General features: G+C 40.6%; 1 protein-coding gene across 1 annotated transcript in view; it reads right to left on the reverse strand.

The window, feature by feature from the left end:
• Positions 1–19,179, reverse strand: part of JARID2 (jumonji and AT-rich interaction domain containing 2) — a 211,470-nt gene that overhangs the window by 71,332 nt on the left and 120,959 nt on the right. The gene's annotated exons all lie outside the window — the stretch shown is intronic.

The raw sequence follows: 19,179 nt of genomic DNA on the forward strand, positions 1-19,179 counted from the left end.
AATAAAATTTTCCATCTACTGGCAGGAAGTGATAAAAGTCAGTAGGTTGTGGGCATTTTAACCTCTCGCAGAGGTTGCAGCTTGCAATTTAACCACACCTGAAACCATGTCTCTGCACACAGGGAAAGCCTTTAGAAGGCTCCCCTACCATCTGGCTATTACTAGGAACTCAACATTTCTCTTGTAAAAACTACAACGTTTCTACACACAGCAAGGAGAAAAAAAAAAGACACAAGACATCCTATATCTACTGCACAGACTTGATTCTGATGAGCAGCAAAGGGATCACTTTTGCACAAAACACCCATCAGTTACATTCACTGTCTTGCCGAAAAGGATTACTAAACAGAATCATGCAAGAGAGCCATAGGGAAAGAAAATAAAATAAAAATCAGTATATTCCATTATGTTAATCCTATGCTATTCTTATATAATACTGAATTCCATTATGTTAAATCTATGCTATTCTTATATAACTCTGAAGATAAAATACAAACTTTAGCAGATGCTGTCTCTATTTTTTGGTCTCCTTTCCTTCATCATTGTAATTTTTTGTATTGAGTTTCTCTTGGAAGCAAACCACGACCCTCTCCAGGCTTTCTCCCCAGGAGTCAAACAGCCCATTCTTGCAAGTCAATCAGGCAGACGCAGTCAATTGTCCCAGTAACTCTGTTCATGCCTTCTTTCAAGCCATGCCACATCCTGCTACCAGTCAAACTGGCCTGAAAAGGAAAGGGGCCATTCACCTCAAACCTCTTCTTTACATGGATGCTAAATCCTATGAGAGGGGGCTGGCTGGACTGCCAGAGCATGCTGTCTTTCTCTTCCTCCTGAATGCCAGAAGAAGTAGTTGGGAACTAATGATATGAATGGAAACTATGGTAACAATTCCTGTGCCACCACAATCTATTACCTTCCCTGCAGACTTTCTTTCTTTACCTGCAGTACTAAGTATTCAATACTCTCTTGCTTCTTGTCACATGTGTCACATTCCCCTGCCTCTGGAGACTCCAGTAAAAAGATATGGTGCATAACGAGCTCATTTCAGTACCAGGTAATCATAGTAAAAAACGCTCACAGACACACACTAATTGTGCGTACACACCACACATCTGTCCAGGAAGTGAAAAAATACAGTCCCTCTGAGAAGACTTTGTTCACAGAAGAGTGAGATTTATCAGTGCTTCTTCCCTAACATCCTCCTTAATTTTACTTTTAGGATTCACAGTGGTAGGTGAGCAGCAGGACACCTGATATTTGATGATGCAACTCAGATAAACTACGAGCCTGCACATAGTGGCAGGAGAAAGTAATGTTCCTCTTGGTTCTGCATCCATTGTGCACTCTGTCCAGGAAGTACTGGGAGGGCACAGTCCCAGCCTGGGAGAGGACAAAGGGAGTGGGACTGCACCCTTCTGGAGCAGCAACTGCTGCATTGCCTCACCTGCACCCTACCCCCTGAATGAGTGCCTTCAGTTTGGCTAAAACTGGTCTGAGAGGCTGCTTCAGGAAAAAGGAGTGGTCTATGTTCTTCCCTTCACTCCAGCCACACACTCCTGCTTATGCCAGCCCTTGAGCTCCTGAGACCCTAGAATCAGCTGGCTGAGGAAGTCTGTCAAGCTGAAAATTAATTTGTAGGTTGGGCTTTTTCCTTTTTCAGGTTGGGGTCCACAAGCACAGAAGTGCTGGTGCTGGCACAAAAGAGGTGGCACGAACACACTAGAGGGAAGAACAGGACTCCCTTTTCCACTAGCAGCTCACATTAAGATCACCCTAAGCTGACTAAGAAACACATTAGCTACTGAACTGTAAAATTTTAACAGAAAACGTGCCTGGCAGCAATGCCAGTGTGGTCCCTTTCACTGTCAACCTTTCTGCAACAAGGAGCCTAGTTTCCACCAAGACAAGCAAGGAAGACAAATTTGGGTGGGCTTTTTTACTTGATAACCTTGGGGTTTAAGAGTTGTTTTGTTTTTTTTTTTTAAATAATGAAAAGGTCTGATTTCCATCCCTTCTGTCCCCATGAGCAGATCACCCACTACTTTTCCCTGTATCATCAAAAGCAAAGCCCCAGCTTACAAACATTCAAAATAGAAAGGAGGGGGTGGCATACCAGATGCTGTCTACACTGAAAGTAACACAGCATAAAAGTGCAGTGAGCACTTTATAGGTGCCCCATGGGCAAAGTCCATGGCTGGCACTGTGCTCCCCTGGAAATGTCCCTGAGGTGTGGTCACTGACTGTGATAAATCACCAGAGCGACAACTAAGCACAGTAAATCTGTCTGAAAACCCCCAAAACCCTGGGATGCTTCCTGGCACCTTCTCTTCCTCCTCAACTGCATTGAGCCAATATTTGGTCACTAATCAACAGACAGTCCTCAGGCAAATAACTTTTCTATCCCTTTTCCAGGCTGAAATTAAGACACTGACTAAAAGAGTGCAGGCAGAAGGAAAAAAATCCTATGAAAAACATTATGTGCACACCCACACCTGCTAGAATCAAATGAGGGCTGAAGATCAAATTGCCACATGGCCATACAAAAGGTCGTGGCAAGAGTGCTCCCAACAGGAGTGGCAAGAAATTGGCAATTACTTCAGCTGGGACCACCAGTGAACATTTGATAAACCCAACACCAGCTCAGGCAGTTGTCAAAGGCTGGGCACCTGCAAGGGAATTGGTGAGAATGCCATGCCAAACTCCACACCAAGAACAAAAGAAATTAAACTGGAAAGAATGCTTGGGCAGCAAGAGAAATCAAGGCAGTAAGGCCAGAACAATTGAGAAAGTAAAACATTCTGTCGGTATGTTCAGGAAAAGTGGAAGTTGACCAAAAATAAAATAGAAATCCTGTGAGGACCAGATGACTAAGGAGAGAATGGCAATGCAGCCACAACATGTCTCATTAGAAAACTGCAGAAATCTGACAAAAACTGCAATTCTTTTCATACCCAGCCAACCACTGAGCCACAGGTAAGCAAATATGTGGAGGATTTCATAAACCCCTTGAGTATTTTCTTGGTTTAAAATTATATTAAATATGGGCTCAGTGGCTTGGGATGCTGTTCAAAATAACAAACAAATGCAACCACAACGGGTGATGTGACTGCCCTTAGCACTGAGGAAATCTTACTAGCTTGAAGGTGAGAATTAAGTCAACAAAGTCAACAAATAAAATAAATGCATCTTTTATCACACCATTACCAAGGGAAGACAATGCCAAAAGGCAGAACTAGAGATGCTTCTCCTGAGGCCTTGCTGGCAACACAAGACTGCCCCAATTTAATTTTTGTTAAATCAGTTCAAATCCATGTGGATTGTTATGGGTTAAGAGTAGGTTAAACCAGTGCCTTGTTGACAGATAAATCAAAGAGACGGCCTGTCCATACAGCCTCTTGTGCCAGTTTAACTTCATTAATTTAAAAGCTGCATCTTAATTCATCTTAGCATAAGCCATCTAAAAATCTCAGCAAAGCATCACCACTAAGACTTGAATGATTCTGGATCAGGAAATCCAAAATCCCTTTTAAACCTATACCAGATTCCAGCCAACCTACCCCACAACCTGCTATTTTCTGTGGTAGTTTCCTACTGTAGACAGAGGGAGATTTTGCCTTTGGAAGACATTTAAACTGCAATTCCATCTCCAAATATTCCAATTCTATACTTTGGAAGAGGTAATGACTCCAACTTCACATTTTCTATATGGGGAGTATTAAAACCACACCAAACAGAGACAACCCTGATGTAATACAGGGTTCAAAATCTAAGTAAGAATTCTGCCAAACATGCTCATCTATATTTTTGTGCATTCACCTGGGCTCTCTCCCTACCCACAAGGGACTCCTTATAGCCAGGCAGCTTCAGATGTGTTCCAGCACTTCCATGCATCATTGTTACATAAATCTGCAAGATCAGAAGCTGCACTAGAAATAACTGGGTCACTAACAGTATCCCTCTTCACAGCCATTGAGTGACCTTAGACAGTCTGACATGACTGATGGGGTTAACAATGCTTTAAGCTACATAAAATTAAACTATATATGTAAGTTTTACTTATTTAGTGTTTTATACATGCATATACACGCACACACACATGCACATATACATATGCATGTTATCTGCAGTGAAAAGCCATGATTGGAGACAAACATCAGAAATATGAATAGCTAATTTTTAGATTACTATAATAAGCTTAGTAGAAGGTCTTTCATAATTTAATGAGATAATAAACTGTCATAATTAACTGCATTTTACATACCTTTCCCTTTCCCCAAGGGGAAAAAAAAGCTGCAAAAGCAATCAAAAATCAAAACTAAACACTCATCCAGATTTAGGAACCCATGCTACCACAAGTGGTGATCCAAAACACCATAATACCCACAAAATACGGTTCTGAGAAAATTCAGAGTATCAGAGCTTTTCAGGTTTAAGGAAGGTTTTCTAAATCCAAAAGAAAAGTGGAATGTCAACACCCTCAAAGTGGAGATGCAAAGCAAAGTAGCTGTTGTAGCTCACACATTCGTTCAGCACTGGAGTGTTAAATTAATGACTACTCAGTTTTACTGAGCAGCTCCTTTAGAAGATTTCAGCAGACAATTATGACATACAATCATTTCCCTGAAGAAAGGAGGTTTTAGGGGGAAAACCAGAAAGGGGGTGGGGGAAGAAGGAAAAGAAGGATAGTGAGCTTTATCATCTTCTACAAGCCAAATGCAGCACAGATGATCTGTGGTGCAATTGCCACCACAGTGGCCATGAGGTTCCCTGGGTCATAGGGAACAAGCAAAACATCAAGGTAGATCTTCCTCTACACCCCTCTCTCAGCAGATAAGAGAGAATTCTCTGAAAGTATTTCTTGGCAAAGTTTTTATGTGCTGCATTCCATTCAATGGGAGGAAAATCATGCTCAAGGATCTCTCTTTGGATAGCTACAGCTGACCCAGAACATCAACTGCCCCAATCTAGACAGATGCCATGAAAAGTGAGATACGTCAAAAGTTACAGCTTATCATTATTTAAATGAACATTTGAATTCTACTACAGAAAAAGGTGGTGCTCTCCCCTCCATTGACTTACATGCTTCCAGACAAGAAATATGAATAAAAACAATGGCACCTTAATTTACAGAATCTCAGAAACAACCGGGGAGGGGGGGAAGAAGAAATGACAGACACAGGAACCTATCCATCTACAAACACTGTACAAGTAGCAGTATAAATAGGAAAACTTAATTAATCAGCCTCATAATCTCATAATACAGCAGGGTTTCAGCAGCTACATATGCTGAACCCAAGTTTCCTTGTGCTAAGAGAAACTTGATGCAGAAGCCATGTGCTTAAATGAATTTGCTCATGAAGCAGAGGATGTTCACAACCTGCAGAAATGTGTTGTTTCTGTGTCAGGTGGTGGGGATGCAGCAGAGAGAAGGAATTCTTCAGGAGAAGCAGTGAAGAGTCTACAGCATGTGAAATGCTATTCCAGAGTAGTACTGATGCATTGTAACTGTTAACAATGGGGACTTTGGAAGGCTAAAGTAATCAGCTGTCCAAAAGAAATACCTATGGCTTTTCACAACATATCCAAGAAATGGGCAGCAATTCCCTTATTCTTATTTATATTATTTATTATATTTATCTTATTTATATTTCCAGTTGTATAAGAAATATAAATCAGCAAGAAAAAAAAAGCCTGAGGGGGAAAACCAAATAAATCAAACCCCTTCAAAACCTGAAAGTCTCACACTGTGAATTCCAGCAATTCTGCCTAACACATGGCACTGAGGGGCTCTGGGATGCCACCACTCAATGACTGGTTGCTGCAGATGTCAGTAAGCAGTTTGTTTTCATCAATAACACAAGATGCCTGTAGCATCACCAGTTTTACTATGTTCATTGTTTATTAGAAAACACAACTGTCTTATTTTTTATTAGCTGGCATTTCTCAAGGTTCCCTGCCTTTATCTTTCTCTCCCTAGTATAAATGAGCACATTTGCCAATAATACCAATAATACAGTCTAAGGAGAAAATGAAGCCCCCACTGTGGGATGTTCATTGTGCAAGGCCAGAAAATTTAAAGCAGTGATAAATGCATTAAGTTACATTTCACAAATCATTAAGTAATGCTGAATTCTATCCTTAAAACACCCAACTTGACAATGCAACCCTCCTCACAGAGGGGTGATCCTCCAAGCAGACATGGCAAAGAACGGTGCTGCATTATATAACAACATTTTCCAGAGGAATGAGCAGAGCACTTTCTGTGATGCACAGGGAGCATACAAGCTGTCACTGTGCACTCAGCAGCCTCCTCTATGGGGACTGTGCAGCTGAACCAAGTCGCCTGTAGGTGTATTAAAAGGAAGAATAAATGACATTCAAGTAACATCTATGTTTTGAAATGCAGGTAGTGCCCAGCATCACTGCATTGCCTAATTAAAATCCATAGGAACTCAAGGCAACACCCATCCAGAGGTACAGGACCCTCACGCATGCAGCTCAGATATCACCTCTGCCTTCCTATGGAGCTGGTAGAGATTGCTCTGCACTGCAACACCCTCTTTCTGCACCAGCTAAGCACCATGATTTATACCAGGGGAGGGCAAATAGAAAAGAAACACAAAACTCCATCTAATCTCATATCTCACCCCACTTAAGAACTTTCAAGGGCTTGTCAGCTGACGAGGTGTGCTGCTGGCAATGAATATTGCCAGTGCTCAGCCCTTCTTGCTCTGTGTTCCATCCACCCCAGTAACAGAGCGGAAAATCTTCATAAATCCTCCCTGTTATATTCAATCTGGAAAATAACCACTGTGACACAATGCTTTGGAGCTTTTCATTTTTATACTCATCAAAATAATTAAGGAACTGAGACTGACATTAGGGGGTTTTTTTCTGGGGTTTTCCATGTCCTTGTTAAGAGGTTCCATGGCTGACATGACTCAGAAATTTAGAGCTCATTATACAGAACCACTGAAATTAGTATTCTGTTCATGGGCTTAATAGGTATTTAAGCAATGTAAGAGACAGGTTTTGTTTTGTTCTTTTCTAATTGATAGAATAAACTGTATTCAAATGCTCAGAAAGTCTCACTTGTCTGCGAAGCAGAGGGAGATGAATGAGCCAAGCACAAACAGTCCTAGGGCCCTTTGTTGCCAATAAGTGGGTTTCCTCCTCCATCTCCAAGCCTTTCGTAATTAAAGATAGCAGCTCACCTAATGCTCAGAAAACGCCATAAACATTTATTTTCATTAAGGCTCATATTGGGAAACCACGTTGAATAAAACCTAGCAGAAAAACACTTCAGTAGAAAAGGTTGGGATGGTCCAGAGAAACAGCAGAATAAAGAAGGAGGAAGAAAACAAAGCAGAAAAGTCACCCACTAATTCATGCATCCTGGACTGACTAACGATCAGTAAAGTACAGAGAGGAACACAAACAGAAAATGGATTTCTGTTTTAAGGACTTAAAGGTTCTGTGCTTTTCATACAAAAACCAGCAAACTGTCAGAAAAGGTTACCTCAGAAGACCAAAACATTTTTCACACTATGTTAAAAAAAATGAACCTGAGTGAGAAAAGCAAAGAGGGATTCTGCAACCCTTATTAGTAACTCAGGAGGGAGGGGCTGAGGTGTCCAGGAAGGCAAGAGAAGACTTTCTTTTTCCTATATTTTATTTGGAATCATGAATAACACTGCCCTAAAGCTTCAGCACCTGCCTTCTTGATCTACTTCCTTGAAGCATCTTGCTAGAATATGCTCTCCATAATTTTGCCCTCCCCTCTCATCCCCAAGAAAGGTGTCCAACTCAACAGGATATTCTACTTGAAATGGGAAAAAATATTCCTGAATGTGTGTGTGTCCTCAAGCCTCAACTTAAAGAAATTCTTTTCAGTCTGCTTTTTAAGCTGGGAATGGCAAGTTGTAAAAGACATGTTCCTGAGCAGTGAGAGGTCTTGGGGAAAAAGAACACCCAGAGGAAAGGATAGGTCAGAACAAGCACATGGTATCAGGGTCTGGAAATCTGCCCAGATACTGAAATACTGCTGCCTGTCCTCATGTCAAACACTACTTCAGACTAAAGGGCCTTTAAAAATCGTTATATGAAGATATGGTATGTGAAGATTACATTCGCACTTCCTTTTTGAAGACATAGTAACAAGAAGTTGTAACAAATTCCCTTTCAACTTGCCTTTTTTATGTTAAAAATTAGAAATAATGATGTGACAGAGCTGCATTTCTAACATCAGAGCTCCGTCTCAGGAAAAGAAACTTCTTCTCCCAGAGCTGAGAAGAAACAAGAAACAGCAACAGATCCAGATTCTCCCCATTACATCCCAGAAACTTCCTCCCTCTGTATCAAGAAGACCAAGTACTTCAGTAGTGACCTAGGAGTGTTTTGTTCAAACTGGGAAATTAGCATACAGCTGCATCCCCAGGCTGGCAAGAGGGCTTTGAATGGCACATAAAAAACTGATAGAGGAGCAAATCAATCTGAAGTCTTGAACTGCAGACACCAGGTAACACCATGGAATCTCACACACACACACACACACACACACACACACACACACCAAACAGCAAAAGCCTTGAAGTTTCCTGAAACTAAGCTGTTTCAAAGGAGTTGGGAACCAGTGTTCAAGAAGATGCAACTAAGAAGCTGAAAATAATGACCATAATTGGGAGTAAAGTTCCATATTGAGAAGTTTCTATGACTTGAAATAAGAGGAACACAGGATGGCTTAGGATACAATGGGGTAGTTTTGTTACGAAATATTGAGATAATTTCAGTGAATTACCCCACAACACTGGAAGAAAGTGTAAAGGAGAGGTTATTCCATTTTTTACTATGAACGGAATATTCTCTTTGTAGTCCCACTGAATTAGTAACCCTGCACAGCTGCAGCTTCGGGGCAAACGATGCAACACAGGACCTCCAACACAGACTCTGTGCAAAAGGCTTCAAACGAGCAATCCTGTGGGTGAAGAGAGAGGATGCCTTCCTCTGCCACTGAAATACCCAAGCACCCAACAAGTGTGAAACCCAGGCTGGCAGCCATCCACTCAATGACCAATTTCTCAGACTTCACACTGAGCACCTTGAGCAGAGGCAGCAAGACGACCAAGCCAGGTAAGAGCCTGGGGAAATACACGGCAGAGGGTGCACGGCATCACTTCCATCACTCCACAGAAGGTCCGTTCTGTGGTGTAAAACTGCAGCAGCCTTACACACAGTATGATAATTGAAAAGGAAAATAAACAAGACTCTCTGAAGGGCTACTCCAAGTGCAGTCAAAACCACAGGCACTTAATTTATAGCTTTCTTCAGCCTGCAGACATCTTAGGAAAATGTCCAATCCACTGAAATCAATAATAAATAAGCACTTTCAGTGGATGCAGGAATTAACTCTTGTTATTTAAAAATGGATTTGAATGCAGTTGTGCTGATCAAGCACTCTCAAAATCCTCCTTTGGGGAGAGAATTTACTTTTTGTCTATTTATGAATATATATGTTCATTTAAGATCAGAAAAAGGAAGAGCAATAAATAAAGCCTAAAATAGACCCATATTCAACACAGATATAAATAATATAATTTACTTATACTTTGTCCTTGAAAATAATAAACAACTCCTACTCCAATCTTTAACTGCTCAAAATTCTGCCAATTATACTTGAAGATGGAAGAGACATAGAACCATTAGGTTCTGCGCAAGGCCACACAAGAACCTGAACACAAGGCTACCTGGTACCTGGGCTGCATAGAGATACTGTAGGTTGTACTGCCCAAAGAAGAACAAATGTTTGAATTTATGTTTTAGGAGGTTCCTGCAACCAAAAGCTTCATGGAAAAACCAAACTTTTTTTCACGTGGGGTTTTTTTTCTCAATTACTTCAATTGATTTGTCTGATAAGGAGAGTGTGACCTTTACTCAAATGCTATTTCCCCTCTTTTTCCATTTCTCATCTGATTCACCTTTAAAGTTTATTTTGTAGTCTACCTGGAAACTGGAAGCAATTAAATATTCTTAATCTGAGATGGCATATAGCACATGTTTCAAAAGTGAATTTAACAGCAGGATTTCTATGTAACAGAAATGAAATAAAATGGGTAAAAATCAAACTTAGATTGCATGGTAACATTCGCCTATACATCACTTAATACTTTAATTTCAGGTAATGAAAGGATTTCACAGGCCTAGGGATATAAAAGTGAGAGTCTCAGAAATTGCGCCATACCTAGTTTGTCTTCTTGTTCTGTTACAAATTAACCAGGTGGGATGAACTAACTTTCAAGGAAAATCAATAGTGGTCAATTTTTCTAGTGTAAGACAAACATAAGAACTCCATCCACACCAAGACACTGCAATTAGAGGGCCAGGTTGATTTCAGGCCTCTGACCTAAGAATCAGGGAGGCTGAAAGATTTCTCAATCTGTGTAAGAGAACCTCATGATTTTCAATGTGCAGGTGTAAAGAAGATGTCACTAAAAATAGAAGTAATCAAGAAAGTCCCAGCTGCTTACTTTAACAGCGAACTAGACGCATGCAAAAGAAAAACATGAGACTCCCTTCTAAAAAAAGAGTTGATTAAAATTTTAGAGTAATTTATTTTAAATGCACATTTTGCTTGACAACTTGCAGAACAAATTGTGAGCAGGCCAGGAATAATATAAAGCATAATAAAAGAGCACAGTAGACAAAAAGTAAAGGGTTTCAGAGTCTCTTTCTTGCTTCACAAGGAATAGGAAAGGCCAAAGGAAATGACATTGCTTGCTTGCTTAGAGTAAAACTGAGACTACTGTTATCTTGGAGGGCTGAGTTGATCAGGGTACCCAGTCACCCCCCAGAGGGACTGATGCTCCTCCTGCCCATCTTTTTTCCCAAAGCCACCTCTGCTGTGCTCCCTGTGGTGCCCAGGGAATCTGTCCAATACCAGTTCCACTGACCCTGCAGAAAACCACCCACCTTTGCTTGGGCCAGGTGACAAACCACGCCAGACCCAGCACAAACGGCGTCAAGGGAAGGACATGCTTCCTTTTTATGTATCACCTCTGGGCTTTCAGGCTGCAATTTCAACCCAACACACTCAGTGGGAGGCAAAGAGATTTGCATTATCTGACCAAGAGCCCAAGGTAGGTTATTTATGCAGTTGTAACACAGAGGGTCTTCTCAGTAGGCTCCTGATTGTGCAGAGCCACAAGTGACAGGGCATAGCACTCAGCAGGCCAAAGAAAAATAGCAACATCACAATCATCCCCTAGGGCAAGATGTCTCCAAAGAAAGAGGGGAAAAGCCTCTGAAGATACAGCTGCCATAAGAAACACATCCATCAAAAGAGCAGCGCAGCTTTCCAGGTGGGATGTCTGCTCAGACAGGCAGTTATGGTAAAACTTCTGGGCTGGAGAGCCCATTTCAAATCTAACTCATTCAGCAAAGCAGTGATATCGAATCACAGACACCAAGTGAAACAGTGCCTCCCCAAAACAAGGGGTTTAGAAGTACAAGAGCACACATGCAAAGGAAAATATCTGTTGCAGAATAGCTGACTACCCAAACATCCGTGTTTCTCTGTTAAACTGGAATATATAAAGCTGTATATAAAGAGCTATCAAATTATGATGAGGTGCACAGAAAAGTCTCTCTGACTTAAAAGGCTAACGATGTGTTGTCTCAAGTTTTCATTTCTTCACCCGAGAAATTTTTCCTTGCACCAGAATATGTTTATATTAAATTCCAAAAGCTGCCATTTTAAATAAATGAATTCTAAAAGCTGTCCTTGACACTCAGCATACATACACACAAATGTTACCAGTTAATTCATTTTACAGAATTATGACTTCAATGAACAGCTCTTCAACTGTGAAGAAAGATCAAATCAGATAATAGCTCCAGAAGTGACCCTTTTAACTAGGGACCTCCTCACTTCCTACTCATATACCAAATTTTTCATCCATATAAACAAAATACCTACAGGATTTCATGAAAATGAAAGCATTACAGGCAAATTACATGTTGCAACAGAAGAGATATTACAAACAAAGTCTGTACAAAGTCTACTTACTTTATTGAAAAGATAAATAACAACTGCAGGAGCTCCTAGCAAAGGAGAAGGGCAAGGGAGGAGAAAAGGAAGAATGGACAGATATCTCCATAGTAACTACAACTATGAAACTCAGGGGAGAACTTGTCTGAAAGCTGAAAGAAGGATGCTACCAGAGAAAATAGACTGTAATATAACTGGAAAAAAATAAAAAGCTTCCAAATAATTTTCCACATGGTCAAAGGTCCCTTAAGCTTTAGTTTATTTAATCAGAGCCAAGAACAAATACCAAGAGAGAAGAGCAAAGAAAAAAAAGCATAAAATCAAAACATAATCCTGACATGACCATTACTGTACAAATTACTTAACAATAAACATACTGCTAAAAAACCTAAATATACAAATGTTCAGGCTAAGAAGAAAAAAACAATTAGTTTCCCTCAGGAAATTCTGTGCTACTGGATGCAACAATGAAGAAGAGAAAGGAAAAGCACCATACCAGCATAAGCTAGGGGATATGTGTAAAATTCCTGTGATTTTTCTATCCAATACGAGAGACCTGAGAAGATTCTAAAGGAGCTATTTACCATATGGAGATTTATACTTCTCAAACTCAGTCCACACTCGGAGAACTCCTGCAATCCCAATCTGAGATGCTGGTGACACAGACTGACCTATTTCTGAGCAGTATTCATTCAGCTCCAGGCCTCTGCCATCCATCTGAGAGTCTCAAGGCCCACACCTTTACCTGGAATCTTGATCTGATCCATAAAAAACATTAATATCCACACTGCTGTTGGTTTTGGTGAATCAGCAGTGACCCACATTTTTGCTGCCATTTGCAAGGAACATGTTGAGAATATATTCCTATCACTTGTATATTGTCCACATCAGCCACATATATTCCTGCTCTGAAATAAATGGTGAACAGGATTTACTATAGTTCAGTGTATGCCAAACCAGCACACAGTATGAATATAGTCTTCAAATGCTAATTAAAAAAAAGCCAACCAAACCAACAAACCCAAAAAACAAAATAAAACGGCAACAAAACAAAACAGTCCACCACCAATATTCTTAAAACTCAGCATATTAGGACACACTTCCACTTTAAAATATTGGAATGATGCTTGCTCTCCTTTTTACTATCATTCATTATCTTTGCACAGAACATGGGACCACAACACATGTAGCAAAGGGTTATGTAAGCCCAAACATCAGGCTGGAGCTTTAAACCAACAATGGTGTATTTGCATTAAAAAAATGTCTTTTACACTGGCAAACAAATTTGCTTTTAAAAGTGTATTTTTCAACTATTTCCTATGTCATTTTAGAGCAACCTCTCCCTGGTATTAAAGCGACCAACATCTGGCCTGTCATACACAGGGGTGAGAGATGAATTATGTGAATCACAGTTATGGGATGGGTTAGCAGGCAGCTGAAGGAGTGTTTGCCATAGACAGAATGACAAAAACAACTCCATCCATCCCATCTGGTTTGGAAGCTTCCTTGATCCCTCAGTCAATGACTCCAAACTCAAGGTCATGAAGACCTTTCCCTGCAACTCTGACTTCTGAAAAGAACATGGCAGGTGACAACAAGCAAGTTGGAATTGGACATGGCGTAACACATGTTAGGTTGCTATAAATCATATCTTCATAATTATTAAATCACTACTTAAACAAGTTGTTTACATAGCTGCCTACCCACAAAGTTCAAGTGTTCCCAGGTTATTGTACCTTTTTATATCTTTGCATATTGGATAGAAGAATTCATGTCACAACTACTGTTTGTTCCTTATGAAAATACTGAAAGAACATTAATCACCCCATTTCTTCCTTTTCAAACTATATACAATGATCTTCTTGACTTGCATTATAAAGCAGGTAATCTGTTTTTTTACTATTCCTCTGCAAATCCACTCCAACAGACTATTATTGCTTTGTTTATAAGGCTTGTTATTTAAATATAAATGTGCAGCACTGAAAATATATTCCAATAATATCAGCATTCCCAGAAGGGGGGTGGGGGGAGTGGTAAAAAAATTATTACACATAAATCTCATTGCCATTTTGGTTTTATTGTGGATTAATGCTGTTCTTCATACACAAACAACTAGTGCAGATTTGCACTGCCTACTGAAATTAGAAAAAAATAACAGAAGCACCTGGTTGATAAGTGGGCTTACATTGTGTTGTAGCAAGCAACAGCTGAACACAAATACATTATATAGTGCTCCAATTAGTGAAAAGACTATTCACTAAAAAGGTCCTGGAAAAACACTTTGATATTACGAGCAGTCTCCTGCTTTCACACCCGAGTCATAATACACTGCTCTCTCCATCACCTACAATACCAAGCAGGAATCCCTCACAAACTTACAAATGTGGGAACAGGATTGACCTTGTTTTACATCTTACATGAAAGGTGCTAAGTCTAGTGCTAAAGAGACTGTTCATTATTAACTATAAAAACAATTTGACAAAAAGAAAAAGAAACGAAAAAAAAGAGGGGAAACCCCCCCCATCCCTAAGTCCCCTCAACCTTTTGACAGCCCTACTGCAAGAAAGTCCTTTGCAAATCAAGTTGAAAAGGATGTATCACTAAAAGAAACCACTTAAATTAGCAGCTTGCCTAATTTGCAAAAGCTTGCCTACCCGTGACTGGCTTTTTTTTTATGCTGAGGGTGCAAAACAGCTCTGCCAGCCTGGCAGCTGTGCAGCCACCAGCCACGGGAGATCAGCATGCTTGTCTCCCCCCCTCCTTGGACACATACTCCCACCACCTTTTCATCTGACAAACCTTAACCCTCCTGTAGCTCCACAGTGAGCCAGCAGTTCAGGGAGTTAAACCAGCATCTAAAAATAAAATTCAAAAAAAAGGAGAAAGGAGGAGGCAGCAGGGAGGCAGCGCAAGGCAAAGAGCAGGAGCACATCTCATGGGCTGGCCTTGCTGCAGTGCACAATCACACTTCTGACTGTCACATGCTTGAGACCGTTAGCAGAAAGCTGCTGTATTAATTAAAGGCCTCAGAAGGTTCCTAATAAGCAATTTCTGGCCAATCTAGCTGTGACAGCTTAAAATGCTACTGCTCCCCAGTGGGTTGTTCCCTTCTCCTGCAGCCAACAGCCTTCCCAGCAGAAGAACTGGACAAAGTGTCTTCTGCCAGGAGCTCTGCACACCCTTGGACCAGTGGGCAATGTCCATCCAGTCTTTTGAGGAAATTTCCCTAACTCTAATTTTTTCCTAAACTAAGCCAGTATCTTTTCCCCCTTCACACAGAGAATATTCTAACATAAATTTTTTTTTAAATCCTTACTTTGAAGTTTAAGTTACCAAAATCAGTCAACCTCTTCCCGCCCCGCACAGCCCTCTACTAACACAACTTCACAATAAAAGATAAATGCATTTGTGCATTTGGCAATTCCCTGTGTGAGTTTCTGGGAAGGGGGCCATGTAAACGAGCAGCCACCTGATTAGTAACAGGAAGCAAGCAATAGCCTATTACCACCAAAGATCAACATACAGTCACATCAAGTCTGCTCTGCATGTCCCTTCCCCAAAATCTCAAATTAATAAATCAAAACCACTACATTGAGTAAGATGGGCAATTCATTGCTAGAAAACCTACAGCTGTCTCTGCACACTGTTATTAATTGCCAGTGGTTGTGTTGCCCATAAAAATGTATGAGCATCCGGCACAGAGACCAAGCACCTTTGGCCAGTTACTTATTGATTTTCTCAACTGAGAATCATAGCTAGAAACTAGAGATTCACAACAAAAACATGTAGCCACGTGGAAGCTTATAACCTCCTTCAGCAATAACCTTTTGTTCATAGGTTTTGAAAAATGTGTGATCTTTACATGGTGAAGACCACCTGATCTGGTTGTTATTCAAGCCCATGCACCAACAGTTTTGTTCATCTCTCCCCAAAGCACTGAACAAACCAACAACTTCTCTCATTTACATGGCAACTAGACAGCAACCCATTGCACAGATTCAGTGCAACATGTAAATGCTTTGCTTTTGCCAGATGTCAGAAAAAAATGCTGGCACTTCACCTTTACTGGCTGATAGTAATATTTACCACTTAGGATTACCCTGATGCTTCCCCTCAGACCTGGCCACTAGTAATACACACAGCTCAGATCAAAGCAAATGTTTTCCATCCTTTTGAGTGCAAACTCAAACAAATAAAAGTATTTTTAAAGTACTGAGCTTGCCACTACTGCCACTACTAATCCTCCTCAAACTCCATTTGCACTGTAAGAAGGGCTTACAGTTTTTGGACTAATCTGGAGGCTGTGAAGGGGCAAAGCTGTACATGTACTCCTTCTCCTCTTTATCACCACAACCAGCTGAAATCTGCAGCACCACAAAAACTGTTACAGTAGAAAATTATAGATGTTAAAAAAGAAATAGAGATGGGAATTTTTGTATCAGATTCAAACCTGGTTGTGTAAGAAGCTTCCTCCAGTCCCCAGAGAGCAACAGTATCAATTAGTGACTGACTAGTTGGAACCACTTGAAGCCTAACAGTGTTAAGGCCACTGCATTTAAAAACCCTGCTCCAACAAAAAAAAGTGAGTTTCCAAACAAAATCTGCAGTATTATATTAAATCGGCACACTTTCACCATAACAGCCATCTTCTTCCTTCCACCACAGCGCTCTTTATGGCTCTTCAATCAAGTTACTAGAAAAGGGGTTGAAACTGGAAAATAAAAAGATTGATAAACCTTAAGGTGTGCTTGGCTGGGGGTTCTGCTGTTGTGTTATTCTGTTTGGCATATCTATGTGAAAAAAGGAGTGCTTGTCAGTGATGTTTTCACTAGTCCACAGCCAGGCTGGTAGGGATTTACCTCTCCCACAGATGCCTGCCAGCACCTCCACATCTACAGCTAAGTCCAGGAACTCATTGGGAGCATACACTAACTAGTTTTTGACCCAAAGAAAATCTACAACAGGGATGACTGGCACAGTAAGACCACAAGGCAATGTTCACTGCTAGGAAATTCTCCCTCTACCCAGTTTGCTACAAGAATTTACACTTGCTGGTCATCCAGGCTCTTGAGCAAATTATCGCTGAAACTGGAGGATGCAATCTAAAACCACACATATGCTGCACACATGCATGAATCCCTCTTCCCTTTCTGTAAGGTGACCTGCTCAAGGCAGGGGAACAAAATGCTGCCAGGTTAGTCCCTGAACTGATGGGCAGGAGCCAGAAGACTCCCAGACACAGCAGCTAGGAAGAAGAAACTGGGAAAGGATTGTCTCCACAGTACCAGCCTGCCATTTCACTGAAGAACTGGTTTGACCTTTCAGAAGAACTGAAAGGTCAAACCAGAGTCTTAAACTACTAAAGAAACTGGAGTCCATTACAACAGATTCCTGTATTTACTATGCTTATTTCCTTAGCACTGTTTCCATCTCGAGTGTGAAATACAGGTGACTTATTCCTCTAGAAGGAATAAGTCAAGACAGGTTCAAGCTTCTGAAAAACCATTCCTGCCATGCACCAAAAAAAAACCCCTCACCAAAAAAAAAAAAAACAACAACAATCCCCCCCAAAAAACCCAAACAAATGAAAACAAACAAAAAAAAAACCCCACAAAAAATGACAAAAAAAACCACCAAAAAACCACAAACAAACTCAACAAAACCCTGCAAGCTGTAAGAAATAAGTAATAATTTACATATAATGGTCAGTTCAGAGTACATTGCTAAAGCTACAGTTTTTAAATGTGTATTTTATCACAAGATTGTCACTAGTTATACACACAGCTGAACAGACAACTGAAAAGTTTGATTTTGAGAAACCCTGGGGGAAGACAAGGAGAACATAACTTGTCAAAACTTGGTAAACTGAGGCAGTTAACCCACAGATTCCATTTTAGTCCCATTTGCCCCCTCATCACTTTGCTGCATGTTTTTTGTTTACCCAATTATCCTGACACAACTCTTTCTAGGATTGCAAAAAAACCTGGATTGAAGAAGCATTCAAGCATATTCAGCTAAACAAAACAAAAAGCCTAAAAGGAAATAAGAAGACAACATAAACCACTCAACATGCTCCACCTACAGCTTAAGAGAAGGAGCCCTGAAAAGGTCTGCCTGCAAAGAGGAAGCTCAGGGAGGAAGAAAAAATAGACCTAAGTCTGTGCTGGGTGCAAATGGAAAGAAAACAAGAACAAACTCCTTCACAGCAACAGAGTAACAACTGTAATATTTCAACAGTTCATGATGCTTGAAGAAGTAGTGAAATGGTGCCTTGCCTTCCATGCAAGCCAGAAAAGGTTTTTGTCTTGGGTCTGTGTTGAGGCTGGGGTTTTTTGTTCATTTTAATCTGAAAAGTACCAAAGGCACTGAGTTCCCTATTTTTATACCTGAACCACCTAGGCTGCCTCTCAAGGGTCTGAATTCACTCAGCCCAAATCTACTCAATACTCTTCAAGAAACTTTTCACCCAGAATACTCAGGTGCAGTTTCTGGAGACTGATAATGTAGCAACCCTGCTCATTTCTGAAGCTGGACTGCGCAGGGCACCAGGAGCAGGTACAGTGTAAGGGACAAGCCCTCCTGCCCCTTGCCAGCCCCAAAACAGGAAGAGGACGTCTCCCTGTTGCACCAGCAGCTGCTCCTACAACCATACTCTGAACAAGAGATTAAAGTCTCATGCAGGTTAAAATGCAGAAATCCTTCAAAAAACCTTATTTCATCTTCTTGCTATGATTTTTGATCCTAATCAGCTTTTGGAAGCTACTCATGGTGCAACCCTGCAAGCCATTATGCCAGCACAGCTGAGAAATGAGGGGCCAAACTAAGTGTACAGGGAAGCAGAAATTCTTTAAGACAATGTGCAAGCAACAGGCTGGCCATGAAATAATGACCATGGTCTCCCAGGATCACACCAACAGTAGATGTCACCTAAACAGCTCAGCAGAAATAATTTTCAATCCCCTGTTGTATCTCATAAAGCCCAAAATCAGAACACAAATATCTCTGCCCTGACCAGCAACAAGGTGCAATAAGCCTTGCAAAATTTCTACCAGTATGGAAGATAACATAAATTTTATATTTATATATAAATATAAAAATATAAAATAATATAAATTAATATTCTGGTACATCTGATG

Source organism: Melozone crissalis, unplaced genomic scaffold, assembly GCF_028551555.1.
Source record: "Melozone crissalis strain CALT ecotype California unplaced genomic scaffold, PUWL_Pcris_2 ptg000042l_1, whole genome shotgun sequence".
Classification (NCBI taxonomy): Eukaryota; Metazoa; Chordata; class Aves; order Passeriformes; family Passerellidae; genus Melozone; species Melozone crissalis.